The 17,086-nt window shown below is 39.3% G+C and overlaps 1 long non-coding RNA gene across 1 annotated transcript in view; it reads left to right on the plus strand.

Annotated features, from left to right (window-relative positions):
• The window catches only part of LOC137848595 (uncharacterized), a 43,303-nt gene extending 26,552 nt beyond the window's left edge, over positions 1-16,751 (plus strand). The window contains exon 3 of the long non-coding RNA XR_011091440.1: positions 16,006-16,751. This is a non-coding gene — a long non-coding RNA (uncharacterized lncRNA). The remainder of the gene's footprint in view (positions 1-16,005) is intronic.
• The last annotated feature ends 335 nt before the right edge of the window (positions 16,752-17,086 follow it).

A 17,086-nucleotide genomic window follows, 5' to 3' on the forward strand; every position in this document is an offset into this window, starting at 1 on the left:
GGAATTGAAACATGTTTCTAGTATGCTGACTTGCACAGAGAAAAAATAAAAGCTTTGGAGAGTTTGATGGGTTACAATTTCAAAAAAAGAAATATCTGTAGACATTAGTTTTGTTTCACAAAACTTTTTATTGCTTGAGTCAGAAATCTAAAAACAATTGCAAAGAAAGATACTGTTGTGTTTTTTTTTCTTTTCTTTTTCTTTTTTTTCTTTTTTTTTTTTTTTTTTACCTGACATTTGGGGAAAATTGAGAAATACTCAGTTTGCACAAAGTTGCTTATAAATTGTCTTGTACTTGCTCACAGGTCAGTGTGGGCTGTCTGACAGTGTCTTAAACCTTGGCCAGTCTCAGAGCTCAACAGTCCTCAAAACTGTCTTTGCCAAGAGGCCTGCCAGTCATTTGTAAGTACTGAAAGAGGACTCAGAATTCAAACCAGCCTGTTTGTTTTCTTTTTCCTCTCCCTTACAGCATGTCTGTGTGCTGTGACTCATGGGCAGCCTGGCACGACTCCTGTCCTGGGACAGGACTCCTCCCTCCTGCAGTTCCCACAAAGAGTGCCTCACTGCAGAGACAGCAGCCAGGCAAACAATATATTAATTACTGAGCCCAATCTCTGACTTTGGTATTTTCAACAAAGTAAAGGTTTTGAAGCAGGGTCAGCCTCATTTTTCTTCTCGCCATTTGCCTCTGGCTCATCTGGCTCTTGGGCCGCACCCAAGCTTCAGCTCTCTCTGCACAGCAGTCTGTGTGGTTCAGTTCAGTCTTTGTGCCTAAGATAATAAATTGAATGCTGTCGTGGAGAAAGCCTTAAAAACTGAATTTGTCTCTGTTCCTTGCACATCCAGTTAATAACCAAAGTGTTTTAAGATTTATATTCCTACTTAAATGGTGCCAGGACTACGTGAAATGTTAGAACTGCCTGGGGCTGGACTTCCTCTGGGTGCTGGGCAAAAGCCAATTTTTGTGTCTCTCTAGTCCTTTTAAGGATACGCAACATACCTCTGCAACAGAAGTGATGCAAAAGTCAAGCATAATAAAATTAGTATTATTTAAGAGATTCTTCTTTCTGCCTTGCTCCAACAGTTCCTTAATTTGGGGAATTTACCAGGTTTATTTAGGGAGGAAGAAAACAAAGACTCAGAACTATCTTTTTTGCAGAACCTGAATCAGCAGGATGCATTCCTCATGTCTTGGATATTTGACTCATTATAACCAGCAGGACTACTAGCTGGGACAGATTAAAACTTTCCCCTCAATCCCTTTAGTAGGGAATTTAGAACTTGATACTCAGTGATACAGGGATTCTTTATAGCACTGACTGCCATACATTATTATAAGCAAACTGCAGTTACATACATAATAAAAAATGAATGATAAAATCTTTCAAGAATTAGAAGAGAATTATCAGTTTGAACAGCACGAGAATGATTCTTGTGACTTGAATGGAAAGAAAAGCTTGTTACTGCAGGGACTGAGTCTTAGTCCAGTCCTGTTGTGTCTGAAGATGCTTGAAGTTTACCTAGATGTCTCCTAGTCATGGCGGAAGTGTATCAGTCTTAAAACTGAATCTACTGCACAGCACTGATAATTTGCACTGATAAGTGCCTGCTAGTGGACCAGCAGAAGGGGATTAGCATAAGAGCTGTGATGTGGTTTAAAGTTGAGAGAGAAAGTGAGTGTCACTGGTTAGGTATTTGGAACTGCAAGAATAAATAGTAAAAACTATTAAAAAATATCAGAAATATGGGAAATGGCAATGCTTCTGTATTTCAGTAATAAAAATGTTATGTTGGTATATATTGCAGTGCTGCTCAGATAAAGCTACAAGACATTTCAGCATTGTGTGCTGGTCATGTGAAATGTGATGAGGTACTGACTGTTTAGAAGAATGTTTTGTTTTATTGTGGAGAAGACTATGGAAGAAATTATGAAGAATGTTATTCTGGGAGTAACTGGAAAATACTTGAAAGAGAATGCAGTCTTTGGTCATAGCTAACATGGGTTCACAAGGGAAAAGCCCTGCTTAACTCAGCTTCCTTTTGCAATAAGTTTGCCCACCTAGTTGACCAAGGGAAGATAGTAGATGTGGTGTTTAGTTTTTTTTTTTTGTTTGTTTGTTTGTTTTGTTTTGTTTTGAATTTTAGCAAAGTTTTAGATACAGTCACATATCTTTTGGACAAAATTTCCAGCATGCAGCTAGACAAGTGCCTAATACATTGGATGAACAGTTTGCTGGTGGATCACACTCAAAGGATTATAGTAAATGGGGTTACTTCAGGCTGATGGCCAGTCAATAAGGAGGTTCCCCAGGGCCACTTCCCTTCAGTGTTTTTGTAAATGATCCGGACAAGAGATTTGAATGCATACTAAATAAGTCTGCAGATGATACTAAATTAGGAAGAAATGTTGACTCCCTTGAGGGTGGAGAAGCCTTGCAGAGAGATCTTGACGAATGAGAAGGATAGGCAATCACCGGTCATATAAAATTTAACAAGTGCTGGATTCTGCATCTTGGACAGGGCAATCCTGGCTGTATGTACAGGCTGAGGGATGTTGGAAAGCAGCACAGCAAAAAGGGATCTGGGGCTTTTGGCTGATGGCAAGGCAAATACGAGTCAACAGTGTGTCTTGGCAGCCAGGAGGGCCAACAATATTCTGGGGTACATCAAGCACAACATTGCTAGCTGGTCAAGGAAAAGGAGTGTCCCACTCTGTTCTGGTGTGGTCTCATCTCAAGTACTGTGTGCAGCTTTGAGTGTCCCAATATAAAACAGAGATAAAACTATTACAGAGCATCCAAATGAGAGCTACAAAGATGGTGAGGGGTCTAGAGGGCATGAGGACTGGCTGAAGTCACTTGGTTAGTTCATCTCAGAGGAGACAGGGGAGGCCTCATGGCGGCCCGCAGCTCCCTCACAAGGGGAGCAGAGGCAGGTGCTGATCTCTGCTCTTTGATGACAGTGACAAGACCCGAGCGAACAGTGTAAAGCTAAAACAGGGAAGGTTCAGGCTGCATGGTTCTTCACTGAGAGGGTGCTTGGGCACTGGGACAGGCTCCTCAGGGCAGTGGTCACAGCACTGAGCCTGCTGGAGTTCAAGAAGTATTTGGACAGTTCTCTCAGATATGTGGTCTGATTTTTGGGTAGTCCTCTGTGGATCCAGGAGTTGGACTTGATGATCTTTGTGGGTCCCTTCCAGCTAAGGATATTCTATGATTCTTAATTCTATGATTGTATGAAAGTGAGGAGTAATCAGATGTTAGACACATGTTGATTTCATGGGTGACATAAAAGCACTAGTGCTTCATGTTGCCAGACAGCCAGGAAAGGCTTGTTCATGGCTTTTAACTTTTCTGTTTGATAAATTTAGACAAAACTGAAGTTCTAGTACCTTTTGTGTTTAGGAATCTATCACCGCTTCCCCTTCAAGAACAGCAAAATAAATACATAAAATCCTGAGTGTTGATCTGGAATGTAAATGTTAGAGTACCCCATGAACAGGCAGAGTCATCAAAGGCAAGGTGTTCTGTGTGATAAGAGCATTAATCGTAATGACTATTTTTACATGGTACAAAATGAGAAGATTACATTAGCAAAATTTGTTTATAAACCAGTAGCTCAAGTCATGGTTGAATACCTGGGAGATGATGTTTATCCTGTTTATAATTTGACCATATCTTTAGCCTAAATCTAGTCAGTACTTTCAGTAATGGACCTCTCAAAATACACACACCAAAGTCAAATTTCTGAATTCATCCTCTCTGAGAGAAGTATTTCATGGCCTAATCATTCTCAAAGCCATTGCTGAGAGTGTCTAAACCTTTTCAGTCCCTCTGTCTTCTCTTCCCAGGTCTGCACAGATGCCTTCGTTCAATTGTAATTATACGTTTGGGGAACATATGGTATATAAACCTAAAAGGAAATTGATAAAATGTACGTGTGTTACTTGCAGGTAATGCTAATAAATCATGAATCTGGGCAAAATAGCACATGTCATGGAGTAGCTGCTGCTCAAAGATCCTCATTATGTATATTGCCAAAACAGTCTGGACTTGGAAGAAAAAATTTCTGCACCACTGATCCTCCAGCTGTGTTGTTCGGGTGCATCTGTATCTCTTTATGATATCCCTATTGAAGAAGACTGACTAGATAGATTCTGCTCTTTACCTTTTCTATTTCTTTGTTGGGATTTCCAGAGCACAGCAGGCTCCAAGAAGCCTGATATCTATCAATATATTTGTCTTGTAATGGCTGTTAAGTATTCTTGTCATATGCTGACGCGGTGTTTTTATCCTCATGAGCAACTAAACTCCACCACATTATTCTCTCACTCCCACTCCTCAAATGAGTAGGGGTAGCAAATACAATGAAAAAGGGCTCAAGGGTTGAGATAAGGACAAGATCACTCAACCATTATCAACACTGGCAAAACAGACTCAGCATAGGGAGATTAATATAATTTATTGCCTATCACTAGGAGACTAGAGCAGTTAGAACTGAAAATAAACTAAAACACCCTCCCTCCCATCTACCCTCTTCTACCTCCTCACACCAAGCAGTGCAAGGGAATGGGGAATGGGGGCTGCAGTCTGTCTTCACCACTCCTTCTCAGTCACTCTCTGCTCCTGCTCCCCGTGGGGTCCCTCCCATGGGATGCCATGCGAACTGGGCCTGCAGGGGCTGCCCACAGGCAGCAGCTCTTCAAGAACTGCTCCCACATGACTCCATACCATGGGGTCCATCTGTCAGGAGCAAACTGTTTCAGCATGGGTCACCAGCATGGGTCAGTGCTAAAAACAGCTGTGGTTTAACTGTATTTAGTGTGGTTAGTGGGTCAAGAAAGTCGAGAAAGGTTCTCCTTTCTACTGTACTCTGCCATGGTGAGACTGCATCTAGAATATTGCATCCAGTTCTGGGCCCCTCAGTTCCAGAAGGACAGGAACTGCTTGAGAGAGTCCTGCAAAGAGCCATGAGGATGATTAAGGGAGTGTATAATCTCCCTTATGAGGAAAAGCAGAAGGAGCTGGGTCTCTCTATCTTGGAGAAGAGGAAACTGAGGGCAGACCTTATTAATGTTTACAAATATGTAATGGATGAGTATCAGGAGGATAGAGCCGGGCTCTTCTCAGTGAAACCCAATGATAGGACAAGGGGAAATGGGTGCAAATTGAAACATAGGAGGTTCCGCTTAAATATGAGATGAAACTTCTTCACTGTGAGGGTGACAGAACACTGGAACAGGCTGCCCAGGCGAATTGTAGAGACGCCTTCTCTGGAAACATTCAAAATCCGCCTGGATGCTCTCCTGTGTGATCTGATCTAGGTGTTCCTGCTCCGGCAGGGGGTTTGGACTAGGTGATCTTAAACGTCCCTTTCAATCCCTAGCCTTATGTGATTCTGTGATCTGCATGTCATTGAGTAATGGAGATCTCTTAGTCACAGAATGGGTTTCTGCAAAACCTGTGGAGCTAAATTTCCCTCTGTAAATAAAAGGCAGACAAATCCCTGATGACAGATGACATACCAACTAAAAGATGTCTTGTTACCTTTTGGTAGGCCTTTATGTAACAGAAGAGAACATGTGGGAAAACAGGCATGGATCAAATCAAATTGTTTTAATTCTGGCAAGAATTAGAAATAATTTCCCCTTAGATTTGCAATCTATTTGCATACAAATAGAAGATGTAAGGAATTGTTGGTCACTTCGCAGTTGGAATGGCACTCTTGATCTGTCATTTCTAAGTTAGATCCTTAAACTGTAAATTAAGAATTGGTTCTCTGCTTACAGCAAAACAGAATTTACGAATATTTTGCAGAAGAGGGAGAAGTCAGCCATCTGGAAACATGTGGGCTGGCTGCAAAAGCAGGAGCAGAACAGCTTCATTGCTGTGAGGCCTCGTTACTGTGTCCCAGCCATCTCTGCCAACCTCCCCTTGTGCTGCAGCTGCTCTGCAGTACAAAGGAGCCTGAGCAAGGGTATAGATGCTTGCAGAGATGCTGCTGTACCCTCCACAACTTTCCTTCAGGTTATGATAGGAAGGAATCTCAGCCTGAAGGCTTGTTCATTAGTGCATCAGAACACGTAATTCGTTAACACCTGAAGACTGTGAAAATGGGCTACTCATCTTGGCTTCTGAATCAAGCTTAAAAGAAAAACTCAAGATTTAGTTGCTAAACCTTGGAGAAGAAAAGCAGGTGTTTACCAAACAGAAATACTACTTATACTTCAAAAGAAGATTTTCAAAAATGCGTATTAAAATCCCCACCAGAGGTTCAGCAGTGAGGACTTTGCTCTCTATGGAGGTGTCTGTTTTGATAAGGCTTTGCAGTTGGGCTCTGGTGGCTAAAAAAATGGTGTGCTGTAAGAAAAGCATCTGCGAGCTTTTCAAGATAAAAGATGCAGGTTGTCTGAAGAGATTTGTAAGGCTCAGGAAATGTAAATTCAAAGTATATAATTGGTTCAGTTCAGAAGATACCCTGGTTACTCTTACAGCTTTTCTGTGCTTAAGAGGTGGAGAGAAAGGGATTTAGCAATCTCTCTAGAACAGCCTGTCCAAAGTCATCCTGTTGAACATCTACTTGTAAATCAATCCCTAGACTAAGTGCACTGGAGAGATCTGCTGCCTTGGGACTGCAGTTTTGGTGACCTTGGAATTGCACTTTTGGCGGCCTTGGCTCTGCAGAGGCTGCTTGCCCTGTCACAGCTATTGTCTGTAAGCAGCCAGAGCAAAACTCATGGTATTTTTTGGATACAAACCAAAGTCTCATCTTCTCATGAAGATGTAGGATGAGAGTTTTTAATTAGAGTCAGAATTTTCTTTAGAGGGAGAGAATGTCCTCATTGCTATGTTATGAAAAAACACATCAAGCCTCACGTTTGCAGAGGACAGGATATTGGCTAATTGTGTCTTAGGACCCCTCTTAAAAACAAGCAGGCAAACAAAAAGCTATATGTTCATGGTAAGATTTCCCCAATCTTATTTGTTCTGTTTTGAAAATATTTTCCCAAAGGAGGTTCTGAGTGTTGTGCCTTGTTTTCTCAGCTCTTTGAAAGAGCAGCCTCTTCTTTCTGACAATCTGACAAGTTTGATGTTGCTGATTTAAAGAAGAAAGAGTAAGACAAAGACTGGTGGATCAAACCAGCAAAAATCAGACTAATCAACTGCATGAAAGGGCACATCTGCTTTATCACATAGTCATGTTTTACTCCTCAATACCATTACCTTCAGGCTAAATTAGTGTGTTGATGTGCATAGGATCTTTTCCTTCTGTAGTCCGAGCCTGATTCCTTGACTTCACTGGACTAAAGCACTGAAAATTGCAAAAGTTGCTGTTTACTGCCATGAAAACTTTCAAAACAAAGCAAATCAAAACACCAATAGCTAAAAGAAGACACTTCAAGTCTACTTTGGTTCTGCAGTCTGTCTTTTTTAGTGTGTTTCTTAAATTATATGCTGTCAGCTACATGTTCTGGCAGAAATAAGCATTTTAAAATGCAAATGCATTGCTAGCACAGAAAAATATTATAAGGATTTCGGGACATATCAGACCAAGTGCCAAATGGTGTTTTAATTTAGCGTTAGACATTTGTTATAAAAGCAATGACCACAGTAAACTTGTCTGGTATTAGTGTGAATGTCATGTGTTCCCACAGGAGATCCATTGAAATTCAGCTATAATTAATGTACCATTGCAGCAAAGTGTCAATGAAAGGTCATACTTTCTAGTACTTGTCCTTTCAAAACAATTAAGCAATTAATTACCATTCTCTAACCTCCTGCTCAGCTAAATGCCATTCTGACAAAAAGATTCTGTTTCTTTATATCCTGTTATTCCTGTCAAATTATCTACTCAGGCTTTAAAAAATAACTTTTTTTCTTTACGTCACAAAGGTCTCACGTGGAAGTAGGTCATTGAAATTAACAGTGATGATTCAGCTTGCAAGTTTTGCTGCTAGCAGATCATTGGTGACATTAAACTGCCTTTTATTTACAAATAGGAGAAAAATAATGCACTTTACACCTCTGAAATGGCAGAATACTTTCTGTGAATTCTTGTGCACTGTTCTTTTGCAAGGACTTGCTTTTATATGTGTTTCCCTTTCTTTAGATTTTATTGTCTTTTGCATAAATCTCATAAGCCAGTTACTTATTTCTAGTTTTATCTGGATCTTCAGTGATCACTTCTCTTTCTGCATTTAGATAGGATATGAATGTTCCTCAACTGGCTTTAACAGCTGTTTTTCTACTGCAGGGAGCCTTGGAAATGATGGAAAAATCTAATAACCATCATTTTTTATTCTCAGTGGATAGCTTTTGATTTGAGGGTGGGGCTTTTTTTGCATAACCTGGGATATGTTGACTTCTTGCCTGCCATGCAGATTCATTGTTAGCTGCAGACAATTAAAGGGAAAAAATATGCAAATCCCCATCGTGAGCAACATGACATTGTTATGATGAAGCAGGATGAAGATGCCAGTACAAGAAAATCATTGGTGTTCACTAAATTGAGACAGAAGGTAGTGGCCTTTAGAGGACACTGCTCAGCACAAAAACAACAGATCAATTGGAAAGCTGTTGATGGAGCAATAACCACAGCCCTTGAACTATTTACCTGCTGAAGCAATTTTACGGCTTCCTGGCACTTAATCATTTTGAATGACTAAAAGACCTGATCTGTGGATCTTAGATCTTAGATCACTAAACTATGGCATTCTATAAAGGGTCTTGGCATACTTTTAATATAGAATATATATGAACATATAAGCATATATTATATATATATACAAATTATAATATGTAATTTTGAACTGTGTATCTGCCTGAACGTGGAAGTCAAAGGTTGTCTATCACTAGAGAAGTGATAGCATTTATCACTTGGTTCAGTAAGGAATACAAGGGCCTGAGTCTTCCTCTGGGCATTTTATTATGGATGAAGAAGGCTCTTCAGTTTTTAAAAAAAAATCTCCAAATGAACAAATTTAACTAGGACCACAGCCAGGATTTGAGAGCAGAGACAGGATATGAGACATGATCCCCTGTAGCACTTATTCTGCCTTCAGAAGTGCTGCCTCCACTCCTTTCTGCTTCTGTCCCTGTGCTGGCAGCAATGGTCAGGCAGCTAGATACCTGAACCACATGCAGTAAGGTCCAGCATCCCTGTGGATATCTAGCTGGAGGAGTCCTATCTGAGAGATTCAAGTGTTTAGCTGAGTAATCAGTGTGCTAGTATCACTGACAGCAGTGGATGAAATTTCTTGAGAGTACAAATGTCTTTGCAAAGTTGTGCTAATTTGATATGAACGTATTGATGTTTTGAGTATATTTTTAAATGCACTGATTTACCAAGAGCAGGCTCATTCTGTGTAATGCTTCACTAAAATAAACATCAAGACTAATCCGAAACTCAGGCATGAGTCTTATGTTTAAGGCTATCAATTTTTTCTCTTCATCATGGGTTGTCTGTCCTTCGGGTACTGATATTTGACTGGTTTATTTACCTGCTTATTTTCTCTTTGAAGAAGCAAGTAGTAGGGACTGCTATGTAGCTTTTAATCCCTGCTCTGTAAACATTCATATCTTTGTTTCTCCTTCCAATTTTCTGGCTTGATGCAGTGCTGTATGGTTAGTAGTTTAGATTAATTTGAATTACTGCTTGGGATAAGGTATGATTCAGCACAAAAAGTCTGCCCATAGGCTTTCAGTTCTAGAAGAATACTAGACATTCACACTTCTTTCTCTGACTGCTTAAGCTTTGATCTTGCAGAACAGTGTGAGCCACAACAGGAAGGCTGGGTGGACAGATTTTGTGGATAGCCCTTTCCAGGTTAGACTGAATTAAAGCTTTGCATGCTCAAAATATTAAGCAATGCATGTAGTCGTAAAGAAAATCAAAACCAGTCATAAATCTCAAGATTTATGTGACTTCTCACTTACTAACAGGGCACTATACTGTATTTGTGATGAGGTTCCTCATTCCACCTCATTCTTGTGATCAGTGTTGACTGCAGATGTCTGAGATTTTGCTGTGTTTCACAGTTCAGGATTTCACAGAACAGCCTGAAAACAAGTTTGCTTCATGGGGTGAGAGGGCATTGTTCCATTTATGTTAATGAAACAGTAGGAATAGACTTGTTGCAGGCAAAGTTAATATATTGCCTCACTTGGATATCTTTACAGACCCTAATTTTGTAATTCCATCTTCTCAAAACAGCCACAACCAACACTGGCAACAGCATATTCTAGGCATGTGGTGGGGCTCACTAAGTTATTATGTGCCCAAGTGGGTAATAAGGTAGCAGCCACGTAGGAAAAGCTCCATTTTGAGTCATTATGCATTCAAAATCTCTTGTTCTGCATGTACATACATGCTGCTGCTCACTTCTGCTGGTCTGTCAGTAAGAGTTGTTTTATGTACGAGTTTATTTTCAAGTTCAAATGGATTTTCAGCTCTCTTTTAGGGCTTTGGCTGTTTCACAGATATTTCAAATTGAGTTACTATTGAAAAGGAAAAAAAAAATCTTCAGCCAAAAACTATTTTCATGATGTATTTGCTCCTCAGTATTCTGATAGTTAATTTTATTGCAAGAGAGACATATGTCTCAATATATGTGAATTCTGAAGCCTTTGGAACATTAAGTGACCCACAGGGGAAAGGAATAATATGCTTCCACTTACAGCAACGAGTCACAGAAATCCCAAGCATACTGAGGCTGAAGGAGGAGATGATGCAGACACCACTCCCTTTCCTGATTGCTATCTGTGGCTTTAAGGGATATGCAGAATGTTCTGCCTGTCATGTCACATCTCAGTGTTAATATTGATTATGACTTTTTTGTTTCAAAACGGAAAGCATTTTTAACTCAGATTTCTTCAAATATTAACGGTCCAGGAAAAAGAAAGACTGTCCAGCACATCTGGAATTGTCTACACCTCCGCCTGAGACTAGAATTGCAAAATGATTTAATCATTTCTAGGTTAGCATCTCTTTCTTTTCCATGGCACCCACTCTGGCACATGTATGTCTCTTGGGAGTCTGTCTGCTTAAGGAATAATTGAGGAAAAGTGTGTCTGCCTGCCTTTATAGCTCCACAGGCACTGGAAGAGTCTGCAGTGACAGAAATGCTTCTGAATGCATAACATGAACTATACACAATGCCTTGAATTACACTATTGTGGAACTAGGATGGCACCAGATGGATGTGAGAATTCTGATTTTTCTCCTAAATCCTTTTGAACTTTTCTAGTTTTGGCTGATAGCTTACTGCTTAGTTCCTGGGGCTGCAATCTGGAGAAGGGCACATAAAATGCTACTAAATGAAATTACAGTTTTGTGTATTCTGTTTACTCATACTTTGTACATGAATTTTACGGATGCTTGGGTAGTAGCGTAGTGGGGAATATAAGCAGAACAAAAAGTTCATCAGTGGCATCCCTAGTTGAAAGCTGCAAAGCTTTAGGACTGTTTTCTACTGATATAACATAGAAGTTTGGCTTTTTGGGATCTGTTAACATTATGACAGTACTTTGAATTCAATGGATTACACTCAGGAAGCTTCGAACTCTGATGAAAGGTAAACTCTTTTAAACAGAAGGAATCTGAAATGTATTTTTAGTTAATCACCTAATTATAGTCTGTTGGGGGGAAGAAAAATGGGCTACAGGCTACAGCTGCTGACAAACATATTTTATCTAAAATGTTTTTCGTAAGTTTTTGATCATTATAGTAGGCTGAGGGACAGCCTACTGGAAAAGCTTTCAAGCTTTCAAACTCTTAATGTGCAAGCGGCTTTCTCAGGGATTTAGGATAATCAACCCCACTTCTCTCCTACTTACGCCTTTGTGTTAGGAACAGCTTCTCAAGAATCAAGGGTGGTTGATTTACCCAAAATGTGTGTAAATTGGAGAATCGTGTTGTCTTCAGCTTTAAAAAGAAAATAAATAGATAAAAAATAAATCATTGCAACAGACTGAGCTTTAGTTTTCTCTCAGGATGTCCTGCTGGGGCAACTTTGAATCTGCATTTCTGTCAGAGGGCAGAACAAATCCTTCTCATAAGAAACCCAGCTGTGTCCTGGAGAGCAGTCTGGTCCCATGGTCCCAGAGCAGTGGCTGTGCTGTGCTAAGTGTGGATATGAACACTGGGGCTCACTGGGACCGAGTTCTCATTGGCTCCTGGGGAACATTAGTGGAATTAGGCATGTCTCAGCTGTTTCAGTTCCTTCTTCACCTGTGTATAATGACCTTTAAGTTTGTTGTAACTGAACTGGGAAATAGTTGTAGAACCTCTCACAGTTTCTTCTTGTTCTGCCAACTCTCACTTCAGTTAAAGTAGCGTATTCTACGTTGTCTATTGTCCAGTTGGCTTGCTTCATGGTATTTTAACACTGCAGTGGAGCCTATAGCTGAAAAAAGGAATTTTAAATAGAAGTGATGAAGGTATATCCTGGTCTCCATCAGACTGATTTTTAAGTGTTAATAAATATTGCATGTGCATAGAAGAATTTTTATTACAATGTTTAATTATTCCTCTTATTATTTTGGCATACAAAAAAAAATAAAATAAAATAACAATGCTTGGCAGTGAAATGTAGTTGTAAGTTTCAGGTGCCATGTAAAAGTGCAAATACCTACTTTTAAGGCACTGAGTATTACCTTAAGGACCGTTGATTTAACCTACTTGATAATTTTGCATGTGCTGTTCTGTAGTTAAGGTGACATTAAAAGACAATGTCCAAGTCACTTATGAAATGTTTGAAAACTATTAGGAAATAATACGGAGAATGGGCTTAAATGGAAGCTGGAGTTTTCTGGCAGTTGTGTTGACATTTATTGCATGGTTTCTAAGCTAGACATGAATTTTTATTTTGCAGGTCTTTTGAAATGCATCGTAACATGACACAGGACAAGTTACATAAAAGTACATAAAATATCAAAACATTGATTTAAGAAAGAAGATTGAACAGTTGAAGGAAAAGCCAGTAGACATAGGATGAAATGTGTCTATGACCAAATAAATCTGTCCCTCTCAATTTTTTAAAACGTGCTGATCCTAAGTGAAAGGATATCTAATGGTTCATACACTGTTTAGAGAATATCAAAACTGCTTTTCAGGCACTGTTTGTCAGCAGGGACTTTTTTACAGATTCCAAAATTGACCTAGTCATGATTGTCTAGGTTTGCAGAATAATAAAGCACATCTGCCTCAAGATTCAGGATCTACACTTCAATGCAGAAAAAATTAGCAGTTATCATTTTTGAAGAAGCATCACGGTAAGGACAGTCCTTGCTGTATTTAGACTGCTAATTGCAATTATAATTGATTGTGAATGCCCAATGTAACATTTGATAAGATAAGTAGTAAAATAAAATATTTTTAACCAATCACTGTTCTTTAAACACTGTTGATTTGTAACCTTTGGGTAGAAACACTGCTTCTTTGGCAACAAAACACTGGATTTGTCTGGAGAAATGAGAACTCTTGAGAGAACTGTATCTCTTACCTGCAACTGATTATATAAACCTAGTGGTTCATTCAGTTGTGGAAGATACTGAATCAGAAGTCAAGAGACTTTGAGTTCCTTCAGACTCCTGAAATCAGGGGATCAGCTTAGGTTTTATGATTCAATAACTAGGTTATCCAGTAAAAAATATTGATCCTTCCGAAGTGAACAGACTAATAAATAAACATTTTCTGACTGTGGGAAGTTAATCAAAATCTCTGCCTTGCAGATGAAGGCCTGTCTTGCAGAATTTGTAATGTGTGTTTTGTGGCTTTGTGGTATTAAGTAAAGTAGAGAATCTCACCTGTGGCCCCTATACACGTCAGGTTATTTTGCTTCAGCAATCTGATTATTTTGAGGCATATTGGTATTTGGGAGCAATGCTTTTATGGAAAGATATTGGTTAGGATGAGGAATTTCTCTTTACATTTCTCTAAAGAATGGATAGAAATATACTGTTTTGCAGAATAGGACCTGTATGTTTGTAATCGGAAATGGTGATGTGCAAATGATGTGTGGGAGAATGGTGGCAAGGGGTTTAGATTACTACAGAAGATCCAGGTACTACTGCTGCTATTTTTCCCCATAGATTATGGTAAAAGACAAACGTGCTGGATATGATTCAAACAAGCAGAGAAAACTCTGCTGTAAAGCAAGATGTATGTGTACTCAAATGTATGTATATGTGGGGTGGTGACTGACTAAAAAAGAAAGTACTGAGGAAGATAAAACATAGAAATAGAAGAAATGAACTATTGCTAGGCACATCCTATGTGAAACAATACCACACAAACTTTTTGTGCCTTAATTTGATATTTCCTTTTGAAATCAATTCCCTTCTGCTCCAGGAAAAATAATATATATATATGTGTGTGTGTATGTATTCATCACTAATGAGGCAGTATGAATGGGACAAGGAGGCATAATAAAATCATAGAAATATAGACCATTTTAAGTTTGAAAAGACCCTTGTGAACATCAAGTCCAACCATCAACCTAACCTACAAAGTCCGTCACTAAACCAGGGCCCTGCATCCACACATCTTTTAAATACCTTCAGGGATGAGGATTCCATCGCTTCTCTGGGCAGCCTGTTCCAATATCTAATCCCCCTTTCCATGAATAAAATATGTCTGATACCCAATCTAAACCTCTCCTGATGCAACCTGAGGTTGTTTCCTCATGTCCTATCACTTGTCAACTGAGAAAAGAAACCAGCACACATCTTGCTTAAACCTCCTTTCACAAAGTTGTAGAAAGTGATGAGTTCTCCCCTCAGTCTCCTTTTTTCTAGACTAAACAACCCCAGTTCCCTCAGCTGTTCCTCATAACTCTTGTTTTCTAGTCCCTAAAGGTAATGTAAAGGTGCAACTGGCAGCTCTGTTACTGTGGGAAAGAGAATAGAAGACTTGTATAGAGTAAAAGACTGGTATAAACTCAGAACAAAGTTAATTCCCTCATCTTCTAAGGTGACAGCCTGCTGAAAAAGATGTTATGTATTCTACAAAATATTGAATAAGCGTGCTCCCAAGTAAGCTCACTGTATCTGCTATATGTGAGAGGACAGAGAAGTGAACACCATGGTCTTGTTAGCTCTTGTCTGATTAGTATATGGGAGATCCCACTGCAGGGTTTCTGGAAAGTTCCAAAGGTGCACTTGTTGATGGTATTCAGACCAAAAGTGTTTTTGTCTCTTTCTTTTGAATGGTATCTCAAGTCTACCACAGAGAACGATCTTCAAAGAATAAACCAATAAAACCATGGTGTAAATGTGGTTAAGCCAATCAGCCATGCTAAATCACTCCAGATGTGTTTTATATATTTTGTAAATAATGTACAGTTGTTTAAGACATGCACCAGCTGATGCTGTGTTTAATAGAGCGTGTAAGAGTGATTGTTATTTACATCATTGATGGTGTCTGTCACAAGGCAGAAAAATAACTGCAGTGGCGAATGATAAGAACTGGAACTTCAGTGTAAGAGAGTCCATTTGGCAAGAAACTACAGTGAAAGAAAGTTCTCCATGTCTATCCTCTTTAGTCAGGGCTAGTCAGAGTAAAAAATGCCCACATTTGAGCTGTACCAGCAGAAGCTTCTTCCAGTCAGGGCTCAGTGGGATACACAAGATGTTTTTTTTCCTTCCCTCCTTCCTCTAGCCTTTCTTCCTGTAATATAAATGCACTTCATTCTCTTCTGCTGTGGCTGTGCTTAACCTTGCTGCCACAAAAAGAAAAACTGCATCTTGTCTTGGTTGCCCTGGGAAGCTCTATAGGCTAGAACAGGTGAACCTAGTTCTCACTGCAGGCACCAGAAGTCAGGAAGGATTAATGTTATCATTTTAGAGCTGGAGGAAGGAGAGACAAGAACATAGAAATATCAAGGCCAAAAATGAGTCAGAGAAGAGATAAAAAGCCTGTGGAAGTTCCTATCCTCCTTAAAGTTAGTTATAGGAAAATTTTTCAGCATGAAGTCTTCAAAGTGCCACCTTTTTTCCTTCCTTCTAGGGTGAAGTGGTGGAATTCCCTGCAAGACCCTGATGCCCGCTGGCTGGCATGAGAAGGACCTACACATCTGGGAAATGGAGTTCCAGGTTCAATTGCTCTCCACTTTAAAGGCAAGATCCTGAACATTCCACATTGCTGACCCTGGATTTTATTTTTTTCTTTTTCATTGTATATGACATTGGACCAGAGGTATATTTGCCTGACTTCCCACTCTCACTGTCTCACTAGCTGAACTATAGATATGAGTTCATAACCCTTATTTAGAACAGGTGGATTTGAGCTTTGAACAGAAATTCCTCACATACCAAGAGACTTCACAGGTGAAGGTTTATTCTGCAGTGCAGCAGATTGCTTGTGAAAATAGTTTGAAAAGACTTCTGCTCTTCTATAATGAACTGAGGAGGAGTTTCCAACCACTGGAAGCTCCAGAGTGGAGCTCTAGAAAAGCCTTCTGAAAGGACAGGTGGACCAAAGAGTTCATCTGTTTCAGAGTTTCATCCTTACACAATATCAAAAAAGATCTAATACTATGTTTTTATAAACACACTTATTGAACCATACCTTATTTTGCACATTGGCTTATTTTGGATAAAAACAACAACAACAACAAAAAAACACTGTTGTCTCTTCCTAGTCTTTCTGACCACAAAGCATAAAAAGTCATTATGTTGTTTATTATTAGTATTCTTTTTTCTTTGAAACCAGCTGTGCTGTGTCAATTATCTGTTTTGTAATATGCTTATAAGCTTATTAATATATCTACAGGGTTAATAGTTGCTTTGCAAGAGGTTTGATATTGAATATATTTAAACAGCAATTTAAGATGCTTTGAAATTTTTAAAAACTTTACCTGAAAGATTTTAGGGCTCTATTTTGCACTTGGCTCAGCAGAACTGTGTGGCTGTAATAGCCTGTTTCTCCCTGGTGTTTCATGCTGCAGGATGGCTGTATTTCAAAGTGCCTTCCAGGGACTTTTGTGAACAGGAACAGTACATTGTCCCTCCAGGATGGTACGGAACTCCAATCAAAATAAACAAACAAACAAACAACAACAACAAAATCACACAAAACTCAACAACAA

The sequence above is a fragment of the Anas acuta genome, chromosome Z (genome assembly GCF_963932015.1).
Source record: "Anas acuta chromosome Z, bAnaAcu1.1, whole genome shotgun sequence".
Classification (NCBI taxonomy): domain Eukaryota; kingdom Metazoa; phylum Chordata; class Aves; order Anseriformes; family Anatidae; genus Anas; species Anas acuta.